Here is a 16466-nt window from a genome sequence, read left to right as displayed (position 1 = left end):
TCTGTAGATTCTCTTTATGCCTCACGTTTCATATTAAGTACAAAGATTTACAAAGACTGATGATAAAACACATTTCATGCTTGTTTTGTGGCTGCAAACCACACTTACAATGTTCAGTGATCACTAATGCCGAGGAACAGTGAGGTCTCAGTGGAAGCATTTCTGTTTATTCAAAATATTAGGTTTGTCACATTCTGACGGTCACAGCACAACAATAATAGCCGAGCACCCATAAAACATGCATTATTGCCTGACACCTAAAAAGAAATGAATGCTTTCATTGAAGCTGCTTTGTTATTAATAAACCTGTGGTTAACTGACAATGTGATTGGCTTTGCCAAAATGTTGAAGCTGAGGTACGCACTGCTTGTTTGCCAGAGTCACACTACACTGATCGTACTGCAGCTAGTTAGCAAGGTTACTCTCACGCAGGAGTAGATTGACTGCATTTGCATTTTGCCTTCCTCTCCTGAAGTTGGTTATTGATATGGTTGTAGAGTCATAGAGATGTACAGCATGGAAACAGACCCTTCGGTCCAACCCGTCCATGCCGACCAGATTTCCCAACCCAATCTAGTCCCACCTGCCAGCGCCCGGCCCATATCCCACCAAACCCTTCCAATTCATATACACATCCAAATGCCTCTTAAATGTTGCAATTGTACCAGCCTCCACCACATCCTCTGGCAGTTCATTCCATACACATACCACACTCTGCATGAAAAAGTCGCCCCTTAGGTCTCTTTTATATCTTTCCCCTCTCACCCTAAACCTATGCCCTCTAGTTCTGGACTCTCCGATCCAGGGAAAAGAATTCGTCTATTTACCCTATCCATGCCCCTCTATAAGGTAAACCTCTATAAGGTCACCCCTCAGCCTCCGACACTCCAGGGAAAACAGCCCCAGCCTGTTCATCCTCTCCCTGTAGCTCAGATCCTCAAATCCTGGCAACATCCTTGTAAATCTTTTCTGAACCCTTTCAACTTTCACAACATCTTTCCGATAGGAAGGAGACCAGAATTGCATGCAATATTCCAACAGTGGCCTGACCAATGTCCTGTACAGCCTCAACATGACCTCCCAACTCCTGTACTCAATACTTTGACCAGTAAAGGAAAGCGTATCAACTGCCTTCTACAATATCCTATCTACCTGCAACTTCACTTTCAAGGAACTATGAACGTACACTACAAGGTCTCTACTCAGCTGCACTCCCCAGGACCTGACCATTAAGTGTATAAGTCCTGTCCTGATTTGCAGCACCTCACATTTATCTAAATTAAACTCCATCTGCCACTCCTTGGCCGGTTGGCCCATCTAACCAAACTCCCGTAGTACTCTAAGGCAACCTTCTTCCCTGTCCACTACATCACTAACTTTGGTGTCATCTGCAAACTTATTAACTACACCTTCAATATTCACGTCCAAATTGTTTGTACATATGTGAGGCCACAATCTAAAATAGAAAGTACTGCAAATATTCAGCAGGTCTGACAGCATAGGGAGACAGAAACAGAGATAATGTTTTGTGTTTCATACAATGCTTCTTCAGAACTGCGAGCTGCAATAAAAAAAGTTGAATGTCATTGCTTTGATGATATGGGTGTGAATTGTTCCCAGCTTCACATGGTGGGCTTGGAATAGGCAGGGAGGGAAGGGCACATTAAAATAGTGGGACCTATATTGGAGCAATTCCCTGATATATTTCTATGGTTGGGGATGATTCCCACGGACAGGCAGGACCCTAGATTGATTATACTGATATTACTGATTACTGCTGCAATCAGGCCCAATTTGTTTGAGCATGTCAACAACTAGGCAACACCATTGTTGAGCAGCTTCCCTGTGATAGACTGGGGTCAATGATAACTGGTTTTCCCATGTATCCCAATAAAAAGGAAGACGCCAGCCAGTAAAAGCCACACCTGTGCCTAAACAAACCATCTGAAAGGGTGTACAACAGGTTTATTTGGAAGTACTAGCTTTCGGAGCGCTGCTCCTTCATTAGGTGATTGCGGAGTATAAGATTGTAAGACACAGAATTTATAGCAGAAGTTTACAGTGTGATGTAACTGAAATTATATATTGAAAAAGACCTGGATTGTTTGTCTCTCATCTTCTAGAATGTGACCATGTTGGTTTCAGTTCTTTCGTATGTAAATCACAAAAACTTTTTTAAAGTTACGTTCTGAAGTGAACTTTAACAATTGGTGTCATGTTGGCCCAGATACTGTAATACATTGAAGGTGTGAGCTGCCCGTGCCACAATGGTCAGACTGATTCTAACCAAAAAAATGAATTTACAGAATCTTACTTGGTTTCATGCAGTGTTTGAGCAAAGTAAAATGTAATTCTGCAAGTACAAATTCACCCCACAAACTTATATGTGTGTGTGTGTGTGTGTGTGTGTGTGTGTGTGTGTGTGTGTGTGTGTGTGTGTGTGTGTGTGTGTGTGAGAGAGAGAAAGAGAGAGAAGGTGGCAGGGGTTATGAGTGTCTGTGACAGGGTGTGTGTATGTGTGTGAGTGTAAAGGGGTATAAGTCTGTGAGAGGTTGTGTGTGGGAGTGTACGTGTGAGCGTATGAGAGAGGGTCTGCATGAGAGCGTGTAGGAGTGTCTGTGTATATCTGTCTGTGTGTGTGCATCTGCGTGTGTGTATAATGCAATGGGGTCACCTGCAGTGTGACATGAAGCCAAGGTCCTAGTTGAGGCCATCCCCATGGTACCAAACTTGGCTAGTCGCCTCTGCTCGGCCACTTTTCATTATTGCCTGTATGCCTTGGAGGATGGTCATCTGAAGATCTGAGGTTGAATGACCCGGACCACTGAAGTGTTCTCCGACTGGAAGGGAACACTCCTGTCTGTTTTAATATATAATTTGAGTTACATTACACTGTAAACTTCTGCTATAAATTCTGTGTCTTACAATCTTATACTCCACAACAACCTGATGAAGGAGCAGTACTCTGAAAGCTAGTGCGGTTGGACTATAACCTGGTTTTGTGTGATTTTTAACTGTGTACACCCCAGTCCAACACCGGCATCTCCAAATCATGACATCTGGAAGAGGTTTCCCTCAACTCTAAGGAACTTGTAAGTAATTTGTAATTAGAATGCGCACTACTGCAGCTGCCACCGCCTTGAGATGCCTTTGTAATCTCCAACCTGCGTTAGCAGCATTCACTTTTCCCAGTGGGTTAGCCAACACTTCTGACCTGTCTGTCTACCCTTCATCAGTCTGGCAGCTTTAGGAGCCTGCTAGGTGTCCTTGATAGTACAGCGGCGACATCCATGAAGATTGTGCAGTTGGTCGTCTGTTTCTGAAGCCTGAGAGAAAATCCAGCCCATGAATAGCATGCCTCATTATAGAATTCCCAAAATCATCATCTATACTAAATTCCAGTCCAAATATTAATGACACTAGACAGACGAGATAAAGCACAAAGACCACCTTGGAATCTTGAAATATTAACCCTGACCCCCTAGGAAGAAGCTACAAAAAGATTAAGATATCATCATGTCTGTTGGTCATGAATGTAAGGTTATGAGGCTATGAGATGAGGTTGGAGAAAGTGAGGTCTGCAGATGCTGGAGATCAAAGTTGAAACTTTATTGCTGGAACAGCACAGCAGGTCAGGCAGCATCCAGGGAACAGGAGATTCGACGTTTCGGGCACAGGCCCTTCTTCAGGAATGTGCCCGAAACGTCGAATCTCCTGTTCCCTGGATGCTGCCTGACCTGCTGTGCTGTTCCAGCAATAAAGTTTCAACTTTGATCTCCAGCATCTGCAGACCTCACTTTCTCCTTATGGAATTGGCCAACTTCTGGAAAGGATGGACTTTAAATTCTGCTTAAACCTATTGAAAGATCCAATAATGTTATGCAAGTTTTTGCCAAGCATTTACATGTGTGTATCTACCAGCCTTTTACTCCAGGCCACCCTATTAAGGTCCTTGCCTGAGTTCTCTTTAGAACGTGTACATTCCTACCCCCCCCCCTACGTGTGCTGACACTTGCCTTACTCTTTCACCCGAACATGAGCTGCAGGTCATTTGTACTCTTGTGTTTCACCATATAGAGATCCTGCATTTAAGGTACCTTCCAAAGTCTGAACAGGCTTAGCATCTGAGCTGATGATCTTGAGTCTGAGAATGAGTGAGTGTCAAAATTCCTTCTTCCATTACTATTTCCTGCTCTTCCATCTCTTTCTCTTTCATCACTGCCTGGCTAGGTGATGAGATCTGAACACAAAAGGCATGACTGTCGGATCCTGTTGAAGGAATTAGGGAGAAAATCAAGAGTTACACACTTCAACCATCGTTTGATTTGTAAATTAGAAGAGATTAGGGAATGTTGAAGAGGTGGAATATGAGAAGGAGGATTAGATTTGAGAATACCATCATGTTCAGCAACTATGGCTGGCCATGGTCACAGTTATTCCATTGTTGGCAAGGAACCATCTCCTCAAAAGACCTGGAGACATGCAGCATTGCCTGTCTCCCATTGGTTACTGGCTCCTTGTTTTGATAATGTGGCAATTTACCGTCAAGAGAGATGAAAATGAGTGGAGTGCGATGGATCTGAGGAATGTGTCTGTCAAGAGATATCGGAGTGTGCATGCTGGGAGATGTTGGTATGGGGATTGTAACAAGTGCTAAATTTGTGAGGGTGATCTGTAACTCTGAATGAATGATGAAGACAACTAGATTAGATTAGATTACTTACAGTGTGGAAACAGGCCCTTCGGCCCAACAAGTCCACACCGACCCGCCGAAGCACAACCCACCCAGACCCATTCCCCTACATTTACCCCTGCACCTAACACTACGGGCAATTTAGCATGGCCAATTCACCTGACCTGCACATTTTTGGACTGTTGGAGGAAACCGGAGCACCCGGAGGAAACCCACGCAGACACGGGGAGAATGTGCAAACTCCACACAGTCAGCCGCCTGAGGCGGGAATTGAACCCGGGTCTCTGGCGCTGTGAGGCAACAGTGCTAACCACTGTGCCACCGTGCCGCCCCAAACTAGTAGGTGAGTGACAGACTTTTGATGCATGGAGTAGGGTCTGAGGCAAATAGTGTAGTTATTGGACTAGGACATTTGAAGATGAAACAAAAACAGCACCTAACTTTCCTCTTGGGAACTCTACAGCCTTCTGGATTCAATATCAAATTCAACAGTTTTAGGCCTTGATGCACCTTCTCGTATGGCCTGCACAACCTGCACACACCAGACCCTGATCTGTGATTACACACTACCCATCATTAACCACTAATATTCCCCATCAGCAGCTAATCACTTTCCTGGGCTGATCGTTACCCACTCCTTTGTCTGTCCAACTGTTCTTCTCTCTCTTTGGGCTCTACCTCCCTCTATCATTTACCCCTACTCTCCCCCAACCCAATCTTCAGCAGAAAAAAACAATTTTTTTCCTAGCTACAGTCAGTTCTGAAGAAGAGTCACTGGACCCAAAATGTTATCTCTGATTTCTCTCCACAGATGCTGCCAGATCTGCTGAGAATTTCCAGCAATTTCTGTTGTTGTTTCAAATTTCCAGTATCTGCAGTTCCTTTATTTCTTTTTACTGATCTTGACCTGTGAGATCCTTCAATTTCTGCAACACTGCATTAAATGCTCAGGGCCTGCATTGACTATATCAGTTGTGTTTCTACTGCCTTCACATGGAGGACCCACATGAATGGGTGATCACTACTTTTGTGCACGACCTTCAATGCTACGTTAAAGAATGGTGGAGCCCTCTCTCTGCATTGTTGTGCCATATTCACTTTATTTCTTTCTCAGACTCTCTTCCAAAACCAGTCCTAGCATCTGCTCTAGTCAATATCTATCTCCATCAATCAGAATCAGAAACCTTGACTAATTTATCCCTCTCTACATGGGTCTTGAAGTGATTCTGAGCCCGATCTGAAATAAACCAATTTAAAATGTAAAACCTATCAAATCTAGATTTGTATAATTTAACTATTCCTTCAAACATTAGGGCACTCAAGGATTTGACTTCATAGTTTTACCACGCAATAACTAATTGACTAAAACATATCTTGTGCTGTATGGAACAACATGGTGCAATGAGCAAATTAACAGTTTATTTTAAGAAAAGATATGCAAACATTTAACATAATTATCGGTCAGTATTGTGTATAGCTGCTCTACTTTTCTGTCTGCACTTTGTCTTTTCCCATTATGTTCTGTCCTTTATTGTTAATAAAATTCATTGTTCACAAAATGTTAATTATCTTCAGCTAGCAATGAACTGGTTAATCTATTTATCACAATGGAAAGACGAAATTGATCACAAATATGTGAGAAGTGAAGCATACATTATGTAACTCAGACTGTGATTGTTGTGCCAAGTAATCTGATCTGGGTAAAACTATACTTCCTTAATAAAATTAGAGGACAGACTATAATGATTACAGACAGAAAAATGTATTAGATTTACAGATCCAATTCACTTAAAGGAATATTGTTGGCTTGATAATTCAAGTAAGATAATTTCCTGAGTATGTAAACACATCAGAGATGATAGGATTAGATAAATGACCATGTCTATCACAATCATCTCCTAAGACATATTTGCTACAATGTGAAGATTGTTAACCAGCAGGTCATACTGCCTGTCAGGTACAGTGCAATATGATGCCATATTAGGTGGATGGTTTGCAGGAATTAACCAGTTGATAAAAAGTAAACATGATATAAGGTTAAGATCAATTGAAAATTATAATTGTTCTGAAATACTGAATTTTTCTATTATCGTTTACAATTTTGTTACTTGTCTAACATATGTATGTGAAGAATTATGTCAACAATAATGTTGACAGAGGTATATAACAATTTTCATGAATGTGGTGTCTGTTTGTCAAAGTCAATCCTGTTCACATGCATTCATACATTTTCACATATCAGGAATTATCAAAACATGATCAGAAGCAGGAAACCTTGCTGGTCATAACAATATCCACACATATCAGCTTTCTGATTTGCTTGGGAGCAACAACTATGGATGACATTTGTTTCTGAATGCAAGAAAAAAACATATGTAAACTTAAACAGGATATAACAGGGAACTTGTTGCAAACAGTAGAAATTGTGATCAGAACTGAACATAAAATAAGAAGACTATATTGGACTGATAGGAAGTTCAGTATAGGTTTGCCAGAAGGAATATGTGGACTCCAAGTGTTAAACTAGGAGATGAAATTATACAAATTAGGGTTAAGTTGCCTGAAAAGTAGAAGACTAAGGATTGACTTGATCTAAGTTTTCAAGATATTAATTGCTAGGTTTTTTTTCTCTCACTCTACACAATGATTGCTGGTGTGTAGGTAGAATTAAGGTTTGGATGAGGCAGCATAGATTAAAAATTGAGAAATTACTGGAGTGAATTTAGAAAACATATCTATGCACAAAGAGTGGTGGACTTTTGGAACTCAGTTCTGCAAAACTACAGTTCATCCCAGAAAAATTATTAATTTTGAATCTGAGATGGATAGATTTTTGTTAACCAAAGGAATATGTTCGGTCACTGATCAGCCATGATTTCACTGAATGGTGGAAAGGTCAATAAACTAACTGCTTACTCTGGTTCCTGTTGGCTAAATCTTATATTTTTTGGCTCAGTCCAAGTAGTGTTGAGTTTTGTGGAGAGTTTTTTTTCCTACAAGGCCCAGCATGTTTTTTCAACGTATTTTGCCAAACTTATTTTGTTAAGTAACTAACAGGTCCCCTTACGATCTCTCACATCCAACTTCCACCCCATCTGACCATTCACTATTCCCAGAATGCACGCCACTGAAACAATACCTGCTGGAACAAAGGCACCCCCAGAGCCAGGGCCATCTTTAAAACACTCTTTTGTACCATAATGAGCACTGTCATTCTGAAGCTGCCCTGATTGGTTACAGACAGAATCAGAAAATGGGAAAGAACGGAGAGATAGCACTGCAATTCTCCAACAAGAACCTGAATGTTATGGTGAATGGAGATTTTTTTGAGAGGCAGGGACTTAACACATTTACCACGACCACAGACTCCACAAGGGAGTATAGAGGACTAGGGTGGACATCATTAAAGGTGTAACATCAGAGCTCCAGGGGCAGGGTGGACAGTTGGAGATGAAGTTAATGTGGTTGCTTTCCACATGAGTGAACATGGGAATGCATTGGCTTAGTCGATTATTGCTGGACTGTTAATCCAGAGAAAGCAAGGACTGCAGATGTTGGAGATCAGAGTCAATAAATGTAGTGCTGGAAAAGCACAGGAGGTCAGGCAACATCGAGGAGCAGGGCTGTCGACATTTCAGGCATACGTTTAAGACTCAGGTAATGTTATGGAGACCTGGATTTGAATCCTGCCACGGCAGATAGTGGAATTTAAGTTAAATAATAATCTGGAAATAAAGAACTGAGAGTCTAATGATGACCATGAAGCTATTGCCAATTGTTGAAAAAACCCAATCTGGTTCCTTTAGAGAAGGAAATCTGCCATCCTTAACCTGGTTTGACCTACATGTGTCTCCAGACCGACAGCAATGCAGTTGACTGTCCTCTGGACAATTAGAGATGAGCAATAAATGCTGGCTAGCCAGCAACACCCTCAACCCATGAATGAACATTAAAAGAAAGATGGAAATGGACTTCTGGGATAATGCAAGATAAAATGGGACTTGAAAGCACTGAAGTTATACCTGGTAACCAGGCAAAGCCTGATGCTGATGGTGTCCACTACGAGCTGCAATCCCTGCCATCACTTGCCAATTTGTAGATGTAAAAGAGGTAAAAACAATGACTGCAGATGCTGGAAACCAGATTCTGGATTAGTGGTGCTGGAAGAGCACAGCAGTTCAGGCAGCATCCAAGGAGCAGCGAAATTGACGTTTTGGGCAAAAGCCCTTCATCAGGAATAAAGGCAGAGAGCCTGAAGCGTGGAGAGATTAGCTAGAGGAGGGTGGGGGTGGGGAGAAAATAGCATAGAGTACAATAGGTGAGTGGGGGAGAGGATGAAGGTGATAGGTCAGGGAGGAGAGGGTGGATCGATAGGTGGAAAAGGAGATAGGCAGGTAGGACAAGTCCGGACAAGTCAAGGGGACAGTGCTGAGCTGGAAGTTTGGAACTAGGGTGAGGTGGGGGAAGGGGAAATGAGGAAACTGTTGAAGTCCACATTGATGCCCTGGGGTTGAAGTGTTCCGAGATGAGGCGTTCTTCCTCCAGGAGTCTGGTGGTGAGGGAGAGGCGGCAAAGGAGGCCCAGGATCTCCATGTTCTCAGCAGAGTGGGAGGGGGAGTTGAAATGTTGGGCCACAGGGCGGTGTGGTTGATTGGTGCGGGTGCCCTGGAGATGTTCCCTAAAGCGCTCTGCTAGGAGGCGCCCAGTCTCCCCAATGTAGAGGAGACTGCATCGGGAGCAACGGATACAATAAATGATATTAGTGGATGTGCAGGTAAGACTTTGATGGGTGTGGAAGGCTCCTTTAGGGCCTTGGATAGAGGTGAGGGAGGAGGTGTGGGCGCAGGTTTTACAGTTCCTGCGGTGGCAGGGGAAGGTGCCAGGATGGGAGGGTGGGTTGTAGGGGGGCGTGGACCTGACCAGGTAGTCACGGAGGGAACGGTCTTTGCGGAAGGTGGAAACAGGTGGGGAGGGAAATATATTCCTGGTGGTGGGGTCTGTTTGGAGGTGGCGGAAATGTCGGCAGATAATTTGGTTTATGAGAAGGTTGGTAGGGTGGAAGGTGAGCACCAGGGGTGTTCTGTCCTTCTTACGGTTGGAGGGGTGGGGTCTGAGGGCAGAGGTGCGGGACGTGGACGAGATGCATTGGAGGGCATCTTTAACCACGTGGGAAGGGAAATTGGGGTCTCTAAAGAAGGAGGCCATCTGGTGCGTTCTGTGGTGGAACTGGTCCTCCTGGGAGCAGATACAGCGGAGGCGGAGGAATTGGGAATACGGGATGGCATTTTTGCAAGAGGTAGGGTGGGAAGAGGTATAATCCAGGTAGCTGTGGGAGTCGGTGGGTTTGTAAAAAATGTCAGTGTCAAGTCGGTCGTCATTAATGGAGATGGAGAGGTCCAGAAGGGGAGGGAGGTGTCAGAGATGGTCCAGGTAAATTTAAGGTCAGGGTGGAATGTGTTGGTGAAGTTGATGAATTGCTCAGCCTCCAAGCCCTCCGTTGTTTCCTCTTCAGACGTCCCCAACAGTACCCTTCCACCGACACTCTCTTTCGTTTGGCCGAACTGGTCCTCACCCTTAACAATTTCTCCTTTGAATTGTCCCACTTCCTCCAGACCAAAGGGGGTAGCCACGGGCACACGTATGGGCCCCAGCTATGCCTGTCTCTTTGTTGGCTACGTAGAACAGTTGATCTTCCGTAATTACACCGGCACCACTCCCCACCTCTTCCTCCGCTACATTGATGACTGCATTGGCGCCACCTCGTGCTCCCGCAAGGAGGTTGAGCAACTCCCCACTCCTTTCCGCCTTCCGCAAAGACCGTTCCCTCCGTGACTACCTGGTCAGGTCCACGCCCCCCTACAACCCACTCTCCCATCCTGGCATCTTCCCCACCACCGCAGGAATTGCAAAACCTGCGCCCACACCTCCTCCCTCACCTCCATCCAAGGCCCTAAAGGAGCCTTCCACAGCCAAAGTTTTACCTGCACATCCACCAATATCATTTATTGTATCCGTTGCTCCCGATGCGGTCTCCTCTACATTGGGGAGACTGGGCGCCTCCTAGCAGAGCGCTTTATAGAACATCTCCGGAACACCCGCACCAATCAACCACACCGCCCCGTAGCCCAACATTTAAACTCCCCCTCCCACTCTCATGAGGACATGGAGGTCCTGGGCCTCCTTCACCGCCGCTCCCTCACCACCAGACGCCTGGAGGAAGAACGCCTCATCTTCTGCCTCGGAACACTTCTACCCCAGGGCATCAATGTGGACTTCAACAGTTTTCTCAGTTTCCCTTCCCCTACCTCACCCTAGTTCCAAACTTCCAGCTCAGCACTGTCCCCATGACTTGTCCGGACTTGTCCTACCTGCCTATCTCCTTTTCCACCTATCCACTCCACCCTCTCCTCCCTGACCTATCACCTTCATCCCCTCCCCCACTCACCTATTGTACTCTATGCTACTTTCACCCCACCCCAACCCTCCTCTAGCTAATCTCTCCACGCTTCAGGCTCTCTGCCTTTATTCCTGATGAAGGGCTTTTGCCCGAAACGCTGATTTCGCTGCTCCTTGGATGCTGCCTGAACTGCTGTGCTCTTCCAGTACCACTAATCCAGAATTTGTAGATGTGCAATGCAGCTGAAAAATGGATGGACAATGCCAGGGTAGGCAATGTCAGTGTCACTCTGATGGGTGAAAGCGAAGGATCCACGTCTGTCTGATGCTAGATATTTAAAGGCAAATGAAGCATGGGTTTGCAAATGCCAGCTACAATTCATTTGTAATAATTTCTTTGCACTCGTGCAATGTAGGAGTATGCTTATGCAACAAACATTGGTTCAAGGCAGATTGCAGCTAAACTAACTGTCATCTGACTGATACAGAATTTAGTGGCAATAACTTATAAGGAAGCGAATGCTGGTCAGACATACCTTATCATTTATGGAACTTTGGAGGGTGCTGTTGGATGACGGAAATATCATTGCACAATTTCATCAAAGTATGCCAAACGACTGCACCAAATTCAATGCCAAATGTCATGGATCATGTGGGTCTGGGATGGGAAGGGGTCAGAGGAAAGCAAGCACTCCTCTTTTGGAAAGTGTGCTGGTGACTCAATTGGTATTGCACCTTTACTTGTTGCAAACAGGGTCATGTTAGGTAAGACAATAGGGTGCAACAGCTTGGAGTGAGCTGGGTATTTGGTGGATTGTACTCCAGTATAGTCCAGTCAGAGTGAGCCACACCATTCTGGCATGCTGTCCTGTGCCCAACTGAAGCAGGCAATGAGGCAAAGTGGTCGACGCTGAGGAGCAAGGAATGGGAGCAGCTATCAAGGAGGAGCGTGAGACATTGAGCTGGAGCTTGTGGATGGAGCAGAACAGTGGCTCAGTTGTTAGCACTGCTGTCTCACAGCCCCAGGGACCCGGGTTCGATTCCACCCTTGGGCAACTGTCTGTGTGGAGTTTGCAAATTCTCCCCATGTCTGTGTGGATTTCCTCTGAATGCTCCTGTTACCTCCCACAGTCCAAAGGTGTGCAGGTTAGGTGGATTGGCCATGTTAAATTATCCCTAGTACCCAGGGATTGCAGGCTAGGTGGATTAGCCCTGAGGTGACAGGGATATTGTGGGGGAGCCTGGGTCTATGTAGGATTATCTCTGGAAGGTCGGTGCGTTTTCCACACTGTCAGGATTCTACGTCAGAGCTCAGCCGCATCGGACCTTGCAAGGCTGACAGAGCCTGATTGACACCCCATTCCTGTCAATGGCAGCTCTGTGCAAGAAACATATCATGGACTGTCAAGGTCAAGATACTATGATTCGGTTTGCATTGTGAACTGCAGCCTGTCTTAATTTCCTTTGTGTTTCCTTTAGATGAGTTATCAACTAAAGCTCACGTTCAGACTTGTCCGATTGCTTGTTCGAAGGTGATCTTTCCCTACAGGACAATGAAAAGATGTTGATGACAAGTGAGCAGTGGAGGAAAAGTAGCTGTGAGTTCGACAGTGTGTTTACGAAAAGGAAAAGTGTGTGAGGTGATTGTTAAACAGTGTCTCATATTGTTTGGCAATGGGATTGTAAGGACATGGGAGAGTCAGTTATGATGGCAATGTACAGTGAGCAATGGAGCTTTCTGACTGTTGTGTCATTACATTGCTGGTGAAGTGCAATGCCAGAGTGCCAGTGCATCCTCTCAAGAATGCAAAGGGCACGAAGAATGCCAGTCTTTCAGCAGATATCCAGGGGTAATGTGTTTTCCAGAAATGGGGCATTGTAAGAAAGGGGCAGAGTAGGTAGTTCATGTTGGGTGCTTGGTTAGCTATGACGAGAAATCTTGCTGGACCTCTCCAAGAATCCCTCCAAAAAACTCAAAGAAACTTACACGTAGACAAACAACCATAAGATTCAGCCCTTTCTTCCTATCACATTCACATAATGTGGCAATAATAATTAACTTTGGCAAATAATGTAGACTCTTTTAGTTATATTCTGAAAAAAAATGAATCCCTACTTATTCTTTAACAGTAGCATCTTAAAATTATGTAACCTACCATTTCCTTTATTTTGTGTTTCTGACTTCAGCCTCTTATTTACTTTTCCTTTATTTCACTCTCTGCAATTCCTTCAAGAAACTCCACTGCCTCATCATCTTCATGTTGTCCCTGAGGATCTTCCTTTAATCCCACATCCTTCGTAGTGTTTTTGGTCAGCCCATCTCGTTTCTTTTTTTTAAACTTGGGCTCAGTTTTCCTTATGCATTTGTGAACGGCTGGGATAACTTTCAGCTTTAAATATACAAAGTAAATATAAGCTGTTTAACAATGTGTCAAAACATGCAATTTCCTTTGTAGGACTAGCTAATTTTATGATTTTTTTTCCCTTGCTTCATTCGGAGTCTGCCGAATTTAACAAATGTTAGCAGTTTATTGCTTGTTCTGGAGCTGTTATTTTTGTATTGCAATATCGCATTCAAACTTGTGCACATAATGTTCTGCTCTTTATTGCATAGTTTTCCAATTTGTCACAACCGATGCGACAAGAACAGCAGGATATTAAACAACACACTGTGCAAGCCTGTGGCTGACACAGAATACAATTCACTTCATTCACCAGCACTTCAAGCCCCACCCACAGCTGCCTTGTACTATATCTAATTGGCGCCATTATTCACAACAACAAAACATCTGTCCAGTGGCCGCTGCCTGCAAGCCTTTGGTCATTTAAGTTTGAGTTCAAGGAAGTCAGATGACCCATAGCTAACACCATTGTATGTCAGTCCCTTTTGACAAATGGTTTAATGAGTCGCTGGTAAAGAAAGCCTGGAAGTTTAAGAAACAAAACTCTATTCTAGGGTTTTGAAATCTTTGTGGCAACATTTGTACTCTGTAGATTCCCTTAGGCTCTCATTTAAAAACTGCAGTGGATTGTTTGAAACAAGGACGCGAGGGCAGTTTCACATAAATGCAAGAATAGGGAAACGCTGCTTCAATGAAACACTTTGAATGAAAATCACACATATATTTAATGCAATTAATGCAAATGACTTAAGTAGATTTTAAAGAAAAGAGATTATCGAATCTAAAGAAGACATTGTGCAGTAATTAATTAGGATGAGCTTTGCCATTCTCGAACTTTGGGAACCAAAGGAAATGCTTGAACTGAAGGCGATTGCAGCAAAAATGTTAACAACAGCTTTTGCAAAAAAAAATCTGCTCCTTTATAGCTCATATGCTTGTACAGTAAATAATCACAGCCAAGGAAAGCTCAGATGTAATATTTAGTCTTTAACAAGGGATTGGATAATCACAGGCAGGGTGGGACAGGAGGCTCCACAACTTGGTTCAGTATTCCCTTTGTTGGGGTGGAGGTGAGGAGAAGGTCAGGGTTCATCACGCTTATCCACCGAGTTGTTCTGCAAGCGCCTATGCATAGGCAATTGTTGAGGATAAAATCTGTGATGCATCAACAGTCAAATAGCCAAGATTTGGTTCTGGTAACCGGGAATTACCACAACTGATTGTTGAACTGGTCACAACACCTCACTGTTTCAAGGGTGGTCCAATGCTTTTTAGGTGCCTTCAGACATTGTGGAGTACGAGGTAAGGCTTGCTGTGCAGGTGACATGCAATAATACCTCACTTCTCATTGTCAGGTCCTTCAACAAGATACTATTTAAATATCTTCCAATCATAACACAATCTGTTCAGAGATGTTACAACACACTGAAACAGGTGGGACTTGAACCCAGGCCTCCTGTCCCCAAGATAGGGACATTACCACTGCACACAAGTGCCTCTGAGGTACTAAGCTTAAGCCTTGAGCTACCATTAAGTTCTAGTGGTCTCACAGATAATCAGAATCAATTGGCTTAATCTAGCTGCATCCAAGAATTTCTGCATTGGACTCTTCCTAATTGAGACTCTTTTCCTGATTTCAGGCAGCTAATACCACCACTCATACCTGATTGCTTATCGTCGTCCCATCTTCTCTTCACCAGCATCATGCCTGTTACGGTCGGCTGAGTTAAATTCCACCCATCCTGATGTTATCAGCTTCACTAACTGACTGCGCCATTAAGGGAGCTCTCACCAATCTAGATTTCAGGTGCAGCAACAACCATACTGCTAAACTGATTGACAAACCATGTTTCTGATTGAATTTCCTTCCCCCTCTTCACAGCAACAGCATTAAGGTCTATAGTACATGTGGGCGGGGGTGGGGTCAGGATGGAAGCACCACTGTTGCAGGTGCTGCTGCAAACTTACCATCTGCTCACAGAACCTGGGGCTGAAATCAATTTCAATTGTTTAATGAGATGTTTTGGTTAATGTGGTGTATTAGAGTTTGTAATAGTTTGTAATGTTATAGCTTGGGTGAGATTTTGGATTTGACTATTTGACAAGCTGCTTGTCTATTATTGATCTCTCCACTTCTCCGTCCATATGTCTCTTCCATTGCATTCTTTGTCAGACTATCTCACTCAGATATATATGTTATATACATGTATATATATCTACATATATAAACTACCTATCTACCATTCCATCTACATTTATCTTTCTGCCTATTTCTATCTATTTTAAATGCTTATCTATCAGTCTGACTGTCTGCATCTCCAATTATGTGTTGACCCATCAGCGTTGCACACAATATTGATACCTACCATTAATATGGTTGTAAATGAAAAGTTACACTAGCTGCCTATTTTGATTTAATTAATCAAATGTACAAATTTGTGGCCTCAAATTTGAACTCATGAGACTGGACAAGGGCTGAAATATTGACTTAAATCACTTTCTGAATCCTATATCTGCTTTACAAGTAGACTCAAAGCTTCAAGACCCATTGCAAGAGTTCATTGTGAAATAGCCAACAGCTCAGTATCGGTAAGATACATGGAACCCTGTCCTCCATATCTTAAACCAACCACAAAAAGCACAACATGGGATAATGGTAGAAAAATTCAATGGCCAGGTCACAGTTGGAGTAGATTGGAATTGAACATAGGGAACATGCATAATCCCAAATAGAGCAGACACATTGGGAATTGAACAGAAAATGGAACAACAAGACCTATGGATCTGAAACAGGCTGAGAATTTGTAAAATTCCACTTCTGTTAATAGATAGCTGGCAAATATTGGTCAGTTAAAAACCTACCTAACTCCTGGAGAACTATTACACTTGCCACATACACAATGCTCAATACAATTTCCTGAATCCTTACTTTGCCCAGGTCCCTAACACCTCTCCCCTGCAACAACCCCCTCATA

The sequence above is a fragment of the Chiloscyllium plagiosum genome, unplaced genomic scaffold (assembly GCF_037043375.1).
Source record: "Chiloscyllium plagiosum isolate Xiang-an unplaced genomic scaffold, Cpla_swu_hap1 HiC_scaffold_15, whole genome shotgun sequence".
Lineage (NCBI taxonomy): Eukaryota > Metazoa > Chordata > Chondrichthyes > Orectolobiformes > Hemiscylliidae > Chiloscyllium > Chiloscyllium plagiosum.
The sequence above is the reverse complement of the archived record's forward strand: the minus strand, read 5'-3'. Positions refer to the sequence as shown.